This window comes from Idiotropiscis lumnitzeri, chromosome 2 (genome assembly GCF_059441095.1).
Source record: "Idiotropiscis lumnitzeri isolate Australia: NSW breed Sydney's pygmy pipehorse chromosome 2, RoL_Ilum_1.0, whole genome shotgun sequence".
Taxonomy (NCBI): domain Eukaryota; kingdom Metazoa; phylum Chordata; class Actinopteri; order Syngnathiformes; family Syngnathidae; genus Idiotropiscis; species Idiotropiscis lumnitzeri.
In genome coordinates this window covers 799,946-812,520 of record NC_142392.1, presented here as the reverse complement: position 1 = coordinate 812,520, position 12,575 = coordinate 799,946, and the positions used below count along the sequence as shown (strand labels likewise).

The following is a 12,575-nucleotide window of genomic DNA, read 5'->3' as shown; positions in this document are numbered from 1 at the left end:
TTTGATGACATTTTTTTTTAAAAAGTAACTTTTTTTGGTACCTTTTTAAAAACATTTTTTTTTTACTTTTTTGACAGCTTTTTCTGTTTTTTTTGGTAACTTTTTTTTGGACAACTCAACCCTAACTCGAACCCTTATCCTAACCCTAACACCAAGCTAACTAAAAAAAAAGCAAACTAGAAGACGAAATGGCCTTGGGTTGTTCTTAAAACCAGATTCAATTTGTTCCACTGACTGACTTACCGGCTGAGGAACTTGTCGACGGCACACACGTCTGCACGACTGCTTTGCTGCCCTTTGGAGGTTTCTCGCCACAATTGCCTTCACGTTTTGCATCAATGATTTGGGGAGTGAGGTCAAAGTTCGCTCCTGAGGGCAGAAAAACTTCATAAGATTGGATGTGTTACTTAAACAAGTGAAACCATTTTTCAAGTGCACAGTCTGTTTCTCCTCGAAGTGCGCTGACATGTCATCCAAAGTACAGTCAGTGGACAGGAAAAGGGCAAGGGAAAGAAAAGTCAAATTAGTTACCAAGTGAGCTCATATACTTATTTACCAGTTGTTTTGCTTGTCCAAGCAGTAAACGGTGAAAGTAGGTTGCAGCGCTCCACAATTGATAACGTGTATCAGCGGAAATAACAACATGGAGGTATTTTATGTTTACACGTGACTATGACCGCACAATGTGACAAAATGCACTTAGTCTTCACCCGTCCACAAATGTGTCATCATAAATGTTATGAGCAGAAGAAATGGAGATGATTTGTTCCTCATGAAGAGCTCACCTGTCGCTTTGATGAAGGTGCATGTCATTCTACAGTCGCTGTCAATAATTCAACGGTAGTGAAAATTCGCAAAATAAAATATAAAATGAACCTGAGCGATGATATATTTTTTTTAAATAATTATTAAAAATAACAAACGTGTGCTGAGAATGATATCATTAAACAATTTCGCCGCATTTGATTAGTCGTGAGCATTTGGGACATACTGCCCTCTTGTGGACAAATAGAGAAGGAACTCGAACCCGGAAGACAGTTGACGTCACAGAAAGGCCTTTCGATCAAGGTGCTGTACCACATTTTTTCCACACGAGATCACTATTGCACCGTACAATTGTTGTCAGAATTGAAGGCATGTTGACGAGAAAACGAAGATGCCCAATTTGATGGACGTTAGGCCTCAGTTGAGATGCGAGGCTTGAGTGCAACTTCCTTCATCGTGACGTCTATTTAGCCCTATTCTGTTCTTTATGCAACAAACTGGATCCGTGTCCATGATGTCCAGCTTGCTGCCGTCCTGTCCCGTCACTGGGCCACTCCGTCGCTCATCCCAGGAAGTGCGTGGCGTTAAGAACGAAGGCTCCTGCCTGTCTCGCTTCTGATAAGCTGCTAATCGCATGCAGCACATTAATGAGCACAGGAACGCACCAGCTTGAGTTTCTTTATGATGGCTGAATTTTGGGAGCTTATCAACATGTTTAAAGCTGGAAACCATTTTTTTTTTTTTTTTTTTGCTGGGGTTGTCAATTTGGAGCTGATTGATTCATGCACCTGGCGATGATACCACGTATCGTTATCGGGCCAATATTGGCCTTATTTCAACGCATCGATTCCTCATAAAGGCTGCCGATACCTGTGACTAATACTTCTGGCGCCCTCTTGTGATCATTCTACTTTCCGCAAGGAAACGTCATGCATGCTTGATGGGGCGTTTTTCGGTGTGAATTGGATCCTTGCCCATCGTCTCGTGCAATTTCTAGAAATGTGTGTTTATCGGCTTTATATGAATGGTTGGAGTGCATGATTGGTGAGTTGTCACACGCTGTTTGGGAGCAACTGGTTAGGAACCCGCGTGCCGGCCCGCTGTGTGGCGAAAGCGAGCTTGTGAATTATTGAACAAGTCATCGGATGGCGCTGGCCGGCCGGCCTGTCGGCGGATGGAGTTTCACGCCGCGCCAAATATTTTCGGCTGATTGAACGCTGGAGAGTAAACTTCAATGGCGGCCGTGATTAGATCTGGCTCGGTCCATTAGGCGACATCCTAGCTGGACTTAAGCTGCCATCGATCTGCAATGTGACATTTTAGTTGGCTGCAGGTGGCGCTGTGGAGGCGTCTGAAAATGCTGCGAAACCTTTCTGACCTGAAAGGACGTAAAAGGCTTTTGGCTTTCCAGTCAACGTCACCGCGGCGCAGCCCGTTAAGCAATGACTTTGTGTGTGTGTGTGAAATTCAGATGACAAGTTGAGGTTTCCGACGGTCTCGTTGAGTGTCAGTTCGGGAAGCCAAAACCAACAGAACAAACAAAACACATCGAACGTTAAACAACCGACAATCGAAACATGACGCAAACTAAAATAAAATCAAACCGAAGCTCAATTTTCAGGTGCGAAAAAAAAACAAAAAAAAAACGGGTTCACGAAAACAGAAATTGCTCCAGACAATTACCTGACGCGCACACACACAGAGTTGTAGCGAGAATTCAGCCGAAACGAGAAACGGAGGCGCCATTTTGTCATCGCCTCCATTTTGTTTCTTTACGTCGACACGAGCGACGCCACGTTTCATGTGCGTTGTCACGGTAACGTACGTCATCCAACAGCGGTGGGGAAGAAAATGGCCGCCACCTTCCTCTCCCATTTCCTCCCAACACAACCACCCCCTCCTCCACCCCGGCAATCCATCCCCTTCCCCGTTTTTGCTCCTGGCTTATCTTTTTGTTTGATCAGGTCCACTTTTCGGCCTCCTCTTCGCCTGTCGCTCATGGCGCCGTCGCCAGCCGGGCGCCTGCGTCGCAAAGGGAGCTCTCGGCGAGGGAAGGGGGGAGCTCAGCCTTCACACACACACACACGGACAGCATTTATAATATTGGCATTTCATTTTAGGTGACTTCTGGTTAGCGCAAGTCCAAAATGATGATGACATCATCATCAAGAGACACCGCAAAGGGGATGTGTCTGAAAACGTGGATATGTTGCGTGTGTGTGTTTTATGGGGTTGGAGAGGAACTGAGCAAGTTTTGTGGTGTCTTGTTGTGACCGTCCAGTTGTATGTTCATGTATTGCGCGCACTGCTTGTAAGTTGTTGTGTTTGTGAACGTTCAGGTCCCGAGCGTAGCGTTGTTAGCTTTCGGTTCGGCGCCGTCGGCTAGCGTGAGCGAGACGTCATCAGTGGCGCGAACGATGCCGCGATGGACGTGGTCAACGGCGGCTAACGGTGACACGCGAACGCCGTTGTCGTGCTACCGGTGTTGCAAACGAGCGCCTCGGGAGATAAAGGTCGCCGCTGCGGCTTACCGTCGCGGCTAAAGTGCGAGTTAGCTTGGAAGCTACAAAACATGAAAATGGCGTGCGGCAGCCGAGCGGATGCAATTCCAAGAAAAAAAAAAACAGAGATGAACAGGTTGTGCGTGTGTGCTGTGTTGGATGGGGATGTTGTTGTCGTGGCGAGATAGATGGCGGCGGTGAGCGATGGTGACAAGCGTGCACGCTATCAGCTGCCGTTTGTTCGCGCACCTCCCGCGGCCGTCGGAGGTGGGCGCTCACGCGAGGCCGCCGGCGCTCCATCTCATCACCTGACACGCCGACAGATGCGATGGCCCGATAACAGCCTCGGCGTCTACCGGGCCAATGGCGACCGTTAATGCGGACCCCAAGTGGTGCGCACGCGCGCACGCACGCACGCGCAGACAGCAGGAGGAGGAAGCACCAAATGGAATAGTTGAGGATTGGGATGGGAGTGTGTTCAACTGAGTGTGTGTGTGTGTGTGTTTGAAAGGAAAGAAGGGGGACGGGGGGCATCATCATCATCATCATCATCATGGCCTGCCGCAAGTGAAGAACGTGCACCTTCTGTCTAATTTGGACATTATTCAAGACTGTCACGGCGCAATTATTTAACGCTTATCTCTGGCGCGCACAAGATGGTGCGTTTGTCACGCTGCCACACACACACACACACACACACACTTTTATAAATTCCATTGATGAGTGCGTGTGATAGGACCCCCCCCCCCCCCTTTCGTTCATTACAGCATTGATTACCTTGCTCGTCTTATCACGGCGAGACGCCACACACGGGCACCGTATTGTTTGCCACGGGCCCATGGAGATTGCATTGTTTGCACACACACACACACACGCAAAACATGCTCACGCAGTCACTCATGGACACACACACACACACACACACACACACCAAGTGAGCGCTTCCAAGAGGCGGGACGTTTGGGGAGGCCTCAAAAGATGACTAGTGGGATAAAAGGAGGCGAAGCGAGGCCGGGAAAAGGACAACTTTGGATGTCCGAAGTTTTGTTTTGTCTGCGCGCCGCCGCCGCCGCCACGCTCAGGTGGAAGCCTTGCCCAAACACGGACGTCAGATGAGCATCAACACAGCAGTTGACGCACGTTGTCACACGTCAAATAAGCGCAAAGGTACTTGGAGACTTTTTTTCGCCATGCTGCGACTCCTCGCACATTTAAAGATAAAGATGATAAAGATGTCCTTTATTAGTCCCACAATGGGGAAATTTGAAATTTCTCAGCCCATTCGGAGCAGTTTCAAAATAAAAGCGAAGCTGGCGTGGAACAATTTTTGTCCTCCAAGTCTGACTTGGACAAAGTGGACCAAATGCCAAGAAAAATGTCAAGCCAACAACGCGAGTTGTTGACAAACAAGTTGCGGCAACAAGCTCGCCGGCTCAGCAACACTCGGACGAGCCGAACTTCAAAATAAAAGAGATTTTGGTTGGCGCTCAAACGATTCAGCGCTCGTTAATGAAGTGCGACCGTCGAGCAAAAGAAAGGAAGGTCGGACCTCAGCCGCTGTCTTCCGCGTTGTCGGCCGTTCAACGCGTGATACGTGAAAACGCTTGAGATGAACGCGCCTCAAGCGGCTACGAAATTTAGACCAAAAAAAAAAAAAACTAAAAAGCAAACCTTACAAAGACGAGAGGGTGACGTTTAAGCAAACGGCAAAGAAGTAGCGGCCAAAAAACGGGAGCGTTTGTTTCATTTGAGAACATTCTCAACACTAACGCCATTCATGACATGAAAATATTGGCAAAAAAAAAAAATGAATTCCCAAATTTGAAAATGGGAAGAGACGGACAAAGACAAGTCGAGTTGGAAAAAGGAGACAAAAAGAACACGGCGACGTGTCGGGGGCGCTCGCCGGTGATGCCGTTAGCGGCCAACGCGAGGGATTGCACGCTGAGAGAAAAGCCCGTTTGCGAAGCGGCGCCGCGGCCGCAATCTCCCGAGTCCATTCCGCTCGCCGTCGCTTCCGAAAAAAGTGGGACAAATCCCGCCCCCGCGGCTCGGCGACAAGCGCGTTGCGCTGGCATCCCCGTGTCCGAGTTCGCCTTCGATCGTCCGCCTGGGAATTGTTGTGCGCTTCCCACGCCGGCCAATCAGATGAGCCGCAGGACGCCGACCGCACGGAAAGGACGATGGCCGACGTGACGACTTTCAAGCGGAGCCAGACGGCGCCCACACGTGCTCGCCGCATTACGCTCGCACGCCAATTGCGATGCGGAGGCCATCTTGTCATTGTCGTTGCTCCTCCTCCTCAACTTCGCGCTCGCCAAAGTGTGGTCGGTCCATTTTCAGCATCCTCACCCTCAGCACCGACTTTCCCTTCTACGGCGGTCCATTCACAAAACGCCCGAACCGGGTTAAAAAAACTAGCATCAATGTCGCAGCATCCGAACTCTTCAAGAAACGGAGATGCCGACGAACACAACGAGCGCAGCGACACTTGCAAACACGCGACATATATTCTTGATCCTCGGGACAAATACGACAACACCGGACTCGCTGCACCTTCAAGCAAATGGCGCGCTCGCGCCAACAGGGCCTCCTCCTCCTCCTTCTTCTTGACTCTTGTTTCAATCGCTTTTGTTCCAAAGGTTCTATATCTCTTTGCCACCGCGCTCAGACGCCGTCCAAGCGGGCGGTCCAAACACGGCGTGGGAGCGTGACCGCCGCCGTCTGACCGGACAAGATGGGGACGGCATCTCGGGCCCCTCCGGCGGAACCGTTCCAGCGACACGCCCGGGATTGGATCCCGGACACGGCGCCGGTTATCAGCGGCGGGCCAGAGAGTCCGAGCGAGCGTGGGACGGGCGGGCCGGCGAAGATCCGTTGTCTGCCCGTCTTGCCGTGTCACTTCCTGTTAGCCTTGGCGCGCACGCGAGACGGCGGCGTGTGGGCGGCCCGTCGTTTCTATGGCGATGAGAAATCACACATCGGCCACACGTGGCGAGGACCACAGAGGAAGTGGGAGCGCCGCTTCAAATCGGATTTGGGCCAGCACCGCCAAGCGGCGAGACGCAGTAGGGTCGTTTTTGGATATCCACGGATCACTTTGACATTTGCACGGTTGGCTTTTGGATTAACGAGTTATTTGGGGAGGTCGGCCAGCTGTGCACCTCCATTTTGTACTCGCGTGTGTTGGCCTCCCAGCGGCAACTTCGGAATTTCCAAAGGTCCTTTTTGACTCCCACTGGTCAGTTTTGGACTTCCGCATGTTCATTTTGGTTACTTAACCTCAGCTGAGATGCGATGGTCTTATTTTGCCCGCCCCCAACCGACCGCGGCAAAAGCAGGCCGCCAGAGGAAGATAAGTGATTAGCATAAGAAACACTTGCTGTTGTCCCCGGGGGAGTGTCAGTCTAAGTGGGAGCGTATGTTGACATTTATAAGCATCTGCGGTGGGGGTGGGGTGTGTGCTGCTGGGGGGGGGGCGGTTACACAGAAGCAGGGCCGGTGGGAGGTGGGAATGGGCGGGGGGGCAGGGGGGGTATATTTGTCAGCTGTTTAACTTCAATTAGGGGAGAAGGCGGGTGGGGGCGTTCTGGCCAACATTATTGGTTGGCACCCGTGAAAGCGGAGGCCCCCCCCCCCATGCTAAAGATGGAGTCCATCCGGCAAAACAAGCTAATGCTACAATTGCTATTACTGCTACCAATAATAACAATGTCATACACGGAATAAGATAATAGTAATACATATAAAATAATATAATATAATATAATGTACGATGAGGAAAACAAAGAATAAAAATAAATCAATGACAACATATGTATATAGAAAATGTGTGTGTAAATATAAGCATGCACACACACGTTTATAAACATTCCATTGTCTTTTACATTTGTCTGAATTGATATTTGTTTGATTCAATTTTCATATATTAATTTTACAAATTATTTTCATTCCGTGAAACCATTTTTTTATTTGATTTGCTTGAATTTCTTGACTTTTACTTAAAGGCTCTCTTAATAACCATTAATTTGTCAATTAAAATGAATCATTAATTTCTTTTTGTTTTCCTATTTTACTCACGGGATTAAAAGAGTCTATCAATTTATTAACTTTGCACGCTTAGATATGAAATATGGTTGTCCCCGGTGTGGTGGCTGTAAGATTTGTTCAAAGATGTAGAAGGTTTACTTACAAGTTTAGCGTCGTGCAGCAATACAAAACAACCGCCTCCCCCTCAATAAACAAAATGAGGAGGAGGGCAATAAAGTGAGCTGTCAATCACAGTCGGCAGCAGCTTCTCCTCGACGAGAGGTAACGGCCGCCGTTCAGACGCTTTGCTTCCCCCACGTTTTCGTCTTCTTCATGAAGGAACAAAGGAGAGTCGAATTAGAAAAAAATATATAGCTGGCATCAGATAAGGAGAAAGGGATGGGGTGGGGCTGTTGCTGGGAGGGGGGGGGGGGTGATGTGTGTATTCAACTCCGGGCTGACTCCTCTTATGCTAATACAGCCAATTTCCTCTTTTATTTCATTTCTGGAGCCCCAAATCTGCGATCTGCGATAAGGTTGCCGTGGCGACCGCCTGCTCCCGGGCGGATGCGGGCAGCCGTGTGATGGAGATGTGGAAGGCGGCAAAGGCGGAGGAGGAGGAGGAGGAGGAGGAGGAGGATGAATAATTTAAAACTCCAGCAAGCTGCACAGATAAGAAACACGCGCACACACACGCGCGTGCGCGTGCAGCGAAACGCACACACATCCATATTGCTCTCCGTGGTCTTGTGAGGCTTTTTCCCTCCAAAGCCAGCTGACCTTCACGGTCAAGGTCACGATGGCTAATTGAACCGGCGATTCAGGGGTGGCTGGGATGATACGGCGCAAGCAAAACTTGTGCTGCGGCGTCAAAGGGTGAAAGGACACTTTTTTTTTTTTAAAATCACCCCGAAATCCATCAGGACTTCTGCTAACGTGATGCTAATTATGCTAACGTTGAGATAAAGCAACTTAGTCACGTAAAATATGAACTGATGCAATCTGCAGTTTAATGCTAACGTTTCTGTACCTCGTTTTTTGTTTTAAATAAGCACAAATAAAATAAATGAGTAGCCTAAAAGGTAAACATCACGTCATCCAGGCGATTAAACTCGACCCTACAGCTAAAGATAAGCTAAAAGCTAATATCTGATATTGAAAGACATTCACTAAGAACCAAATTTAAAAGATTTAAGATAAGCGTACTCGATGTAACTCCAATTTCACACACATCAGCTAACATTAAATGCAAACGTTAACATTAGCATTTCGACAGGCAGGAATTTGCCAACTTTAAAGTAAGAACCCTCGAGTAGACCGAAATGTTGACCGAGTCAAAGACGATCCGTCCAAACTTTGAACTGGTCATGACATACGCGCTTCCTTGTTGCAGGTGATGATTGCGACCTGTCACTTGGGAGGATTTACCTGCTTGAGCATTGTTGTTTGTCATCAAGTGGAAAACTATTTGGACCGTCCTGCCTGGCGTTCCGCTAAGTTTGTTTCGCCTCCGCCAGAGTCAAGTTCGGGTGACGAATTGAACCGCATTCCCCAAACAAGACGCGCAGGTCGCACACACACGTCATCGCAAACCGAGCGTGACGCCGCAGACACGTACGCGAGGCCAACATGCTTACGGAAAGTCACACACACACAGGCCCAGATCTGCGACTGTGTGTCCCATGTTGTCTGCCTGGCCTGTGAGTTGCTACTGCAGCTCCGCGCTCGGCCACACGGTGGCACTGCACCACCTAAAGAGACGGTCGCCACCGAGCTGCCCAACAAGACTCAACAGCCGCACATGAGCAGATAGCAGCAGGAGATAATAGCAAAAATAATACAACACACCGATAACACAACACGATGGCCTCTTCGTCCATGTAGCGCCACCGACACAAGAAGAAGAAGAAGACGGAGAAGAAGAAGAAGCGGCGCTCTCGAAAGTTCTCCCAGGAGAGCGCAGCCAAACAAAATGAGGGCCAAGCACACTTGGAGGAATCGCTCCTCCAAAAACCCGATTGCTTTCAGATAATTATTCCAAAAAGTTGCATCTCCATTACGAAAAAACATGACAAAAAAAAAAAAATCATCAATGGAATGATTGTGGCATCACTCACTCAGTTGCCCCAAAGAAAAAAGCGTGGCCGCCCCTCCAAAAGCAGATGATCTCTTTAATTCAATTATTCCCAAATAATCCATCTCCATAAAGGAGCACGACGACTACTACAAATAATAACACTAATAATAAGAATGGAATATATTTGTGGCCGACTGGGTGGTGGTTAATTACTGAGGAAAAAAAAAAAAAAACGAAAAACGTTGCAGGCCTCAATTAAATCTGATGTTAATTAAATTGGATCTTGTTTTATGCCTGAATCAAGCGGCAATTGGAGTTTTTTTTTTTATTTTCATTTGAATCTGGTTGCCATGCACGACTTTAATTTCATGCTTGTGATGAAGCTTTCGCATTTTATTTAGCTGACTTGCATTACTTCCTAATCTGACGCACACCCAAAACCCCCCGAAAACCCGCCTCCTCTTTTTTTTTCTTCTTTCTTTTCTGCAATCTGAGAATCAGGCGGCCGTGACGCGGCCACTGCTGTACACTTCTTCTTATTTTATTTCCATATCAGCAAGTCAGCGCTTTCAAAGGCAGATATGACACCAGCAAATTAAACTTCTGGGGTGTGAAACATAAAAGGTGACTTTATTGAAAAAAAAAAAACAAATACAAATCTCCACAGGCTACGACTGTAATCTCCCCCCCAAAAAAAGACTTTTCCCCTTGCAAGATTGCACTTTAACAAAACAAAAAAAATTTAGCTAGCTACTTTTAGCTCTCCAATTTTTTTCTGCGTAATATCTTTTTTTTTTTTTTTTAATCTGGAGAAAACAAGATTTTTTTTCTGCTGAAATTCTTGTTGTCGTCATTGCGTTTATCCAACAACGAGGTGTTGGATAAAAGTCATTGTGCGATAAAAGACAATTATGAACACCATCATTTCAAACACGATTCGAAAAATCAATTCAAAAATTGTTTCTTGTAATTCCGATTATTTTGGGGCAAAAGTTTGCGGCTCCGGTAAATTTGATGCTCTGAATGTCTGACTTGTTTCCCGTGAAATATTCTGCGATAGGCGGTCAGCGACTTTTTTATTCAACATCAGGAAGTGTTGCTGCGATAAACAACGCTAATGAACAAAGTCATTTCAAACGAGCTGCTCGCCATCCAAGAGCGCGATAACGAAAGAAAGAACGAAAGAAAAAGCTTCCACGGGAAGTACGGCAGGTGTATGCAAATTGTTTGTTTTGCAGTGACGGAATTTAAATTACAGTTCAATCACATAGTCGGGGGGGGGGGGGGTCCTTGTGACGGGGGGTGGGGGGGTTGGACGCTGTGATTTGGCGGCGCAGTTGATGTTTGGCTGCGTGCGGATTGAGCGCCACGGGTGCATTTCACAGCCGTGAATGAGGGCAGGCAATCTGGCTCAGCCGACTAGAACAATAATTAGAATGGAGATTAAATAAAAATAATTAGAAAAAGTTCATCTAGTTTTGATGTATTAATTATTCCGCCCCTGCTTTATTCCGACTCTAATTATCTGCTTCAGTGGAAATGCCGCCGATTTTTATTTTTTTTTTTGCCACCCTCCTCCGCCTCCTCCTTCGACTGCGAGTCATAAAAAATGACATTCATGTAATTATGTCAGCAATTTGGGAGGAAGTCAGCTAAGCACAGCACGCACACCCCCCCACCCCACCCCCCCCACACACACAAGTACAGTTTCAAGTAACTTCTAACTACTTATAAGTTTGCTTTCAAGGCTGCCGTCGAAATAATAGAATGCAGCCAAAGATTATTTACTCGCTCGCTCGCTCGTTGTATCTGTCGCACGCCCGCCACACCACCCAAAGCACAACCACAACTTTATACCTTAAAAAAAAAAACAAAAAAAAAAACGCTTTCATCCACTTCTTTTTCTCTTGGAAGATTACGGCTGTTTTTTTTGTTGGACTTGATGGGAAAAGAAAAACCAAAAACATTTCTGTTCCTGTATTCTTGAAATATTTTCTTGAAAACGTGAGTGTCATTTTGTTTTGGGAAAGCTTCAAAAATCATTTACGTACTCAGAAAATAAGACTCATTTCAGAAAACAAGAATTCTTGAAATATTACGATCTCATTTCAAAAGAATTTACAGCTCATTTCAACATCAATTCTTTTGAAGTTTTTTATTTCGAAACAAACCCTGAACTTCGGACTGAAAGTGAAATTACGAATGTTGCCCAATGTGATGCATCCTGAAATCAATCCAACTTCTTTGAAAGATTCAAACCTTTTTCTTGCAAAATTTGCACGTTTTATCTCGAAGAAGCTGAAATTCTTATAAATGATAATTTGGGGGCCTCTCTCGAAATAAAATTCGCATCTTGAAATTTCCTATTTTTAATCGTGAAAAACGGGAGCATTTTTTTCCTGAATATGGCTTATTTCCAAACAAATGTGACTCCTCGGTAACATTTTCTCGTCAGAAACAGCAAATTTGTTATGGTAAATTCCGATTTTTCGTTTTGGTCCAAGACCACCTAAAACTTATCACCTCATAAATCGGACTTTTTTTCGGTTTACATTTCACGTTTTTCTGTCTCATAAAAAAAAAAAAGAAACAAAGATTCTGGCAAATGATGTGACACGACCCATCAATCCGCCGATTTGTAAGATGGCGACTTCTACATTGGGTTGGGAGGCATTCAGCTGAGCGCGGTCGCGTCAAACTACTTCCAACTTTTGACGTTGACTTTCAAGGCGGTCGTGGAAATAATAGAATGTGCAAGATTATTTCCGGGCGTGCTCGCTCGCTCACTTTCTTTTTCTGTCGCACGCCCGCCACGCGACGCAAAACAAAACCTAAGCTTTTTTTTTTTTTTTTTTCCATTTTTGCTTTATCCCGTTCTTCTTGGTCACTAGATCATCATTTGCATATAAATGGGAATATTTATTCTGACACGTGAGGGAAGTAATGTGCTCCTTTTTCTCACACACACACACGTTTGTTGTGTGTATTTTGGGAGTGGCGCAGTTTAGGGCAGGAGAGAGAAAGCAAAACCTTCTAAGAAGTTGAGCAGGCAAACGGGAGATGCGAGAACGCGGGCCAACCAGCTAGCCAGCCGGCCGGCTAAGCCGTAATGACTTGCCCGCCTCAAAAAAGTTGCAGAAGGAAAGACGATGCGGCAGTTAAAAGTGGCTTCTGTGAAAGAAAAGAGCGACAAGACGAGAGAA

The 12,575-nt window shown here is 46.7% G+C and overlaps 1 protein-coding gene across 3 annotated transcripts in view; it reads right to left on the bottom strand.

Moving 5' to 3' along the window:
* The window catches only part of LOC148341062 (peroxisomal succinyl-coenzyme A thioesterase-like), a 74,747-nt gene that overhangs the window by 4,460 nt on the left and 57,712 nt on the right, over nucleotides 1-12,575 (bottom strand). The window contains exons 5-6 of one of the 3 annotated variants that reach the window (XM_088287274.1): nucleotides 7,459-7,624; nucleotides 244-369 (exon numbers count right to left, since the gene is read on the bottom strand). The gene's annotated coding sequence lies outside the window, so the exon portion shown is untranslated. Of the gene's footprint in view, nucleotides 1-243; nucleotides 2,647-7,458; nucleotides 7,625-12,575 lie in introns of those variants that run through there. The other 2 variants (XM_088287264.1, XM_088287257.1) reach the window with 2 other exon arrangements.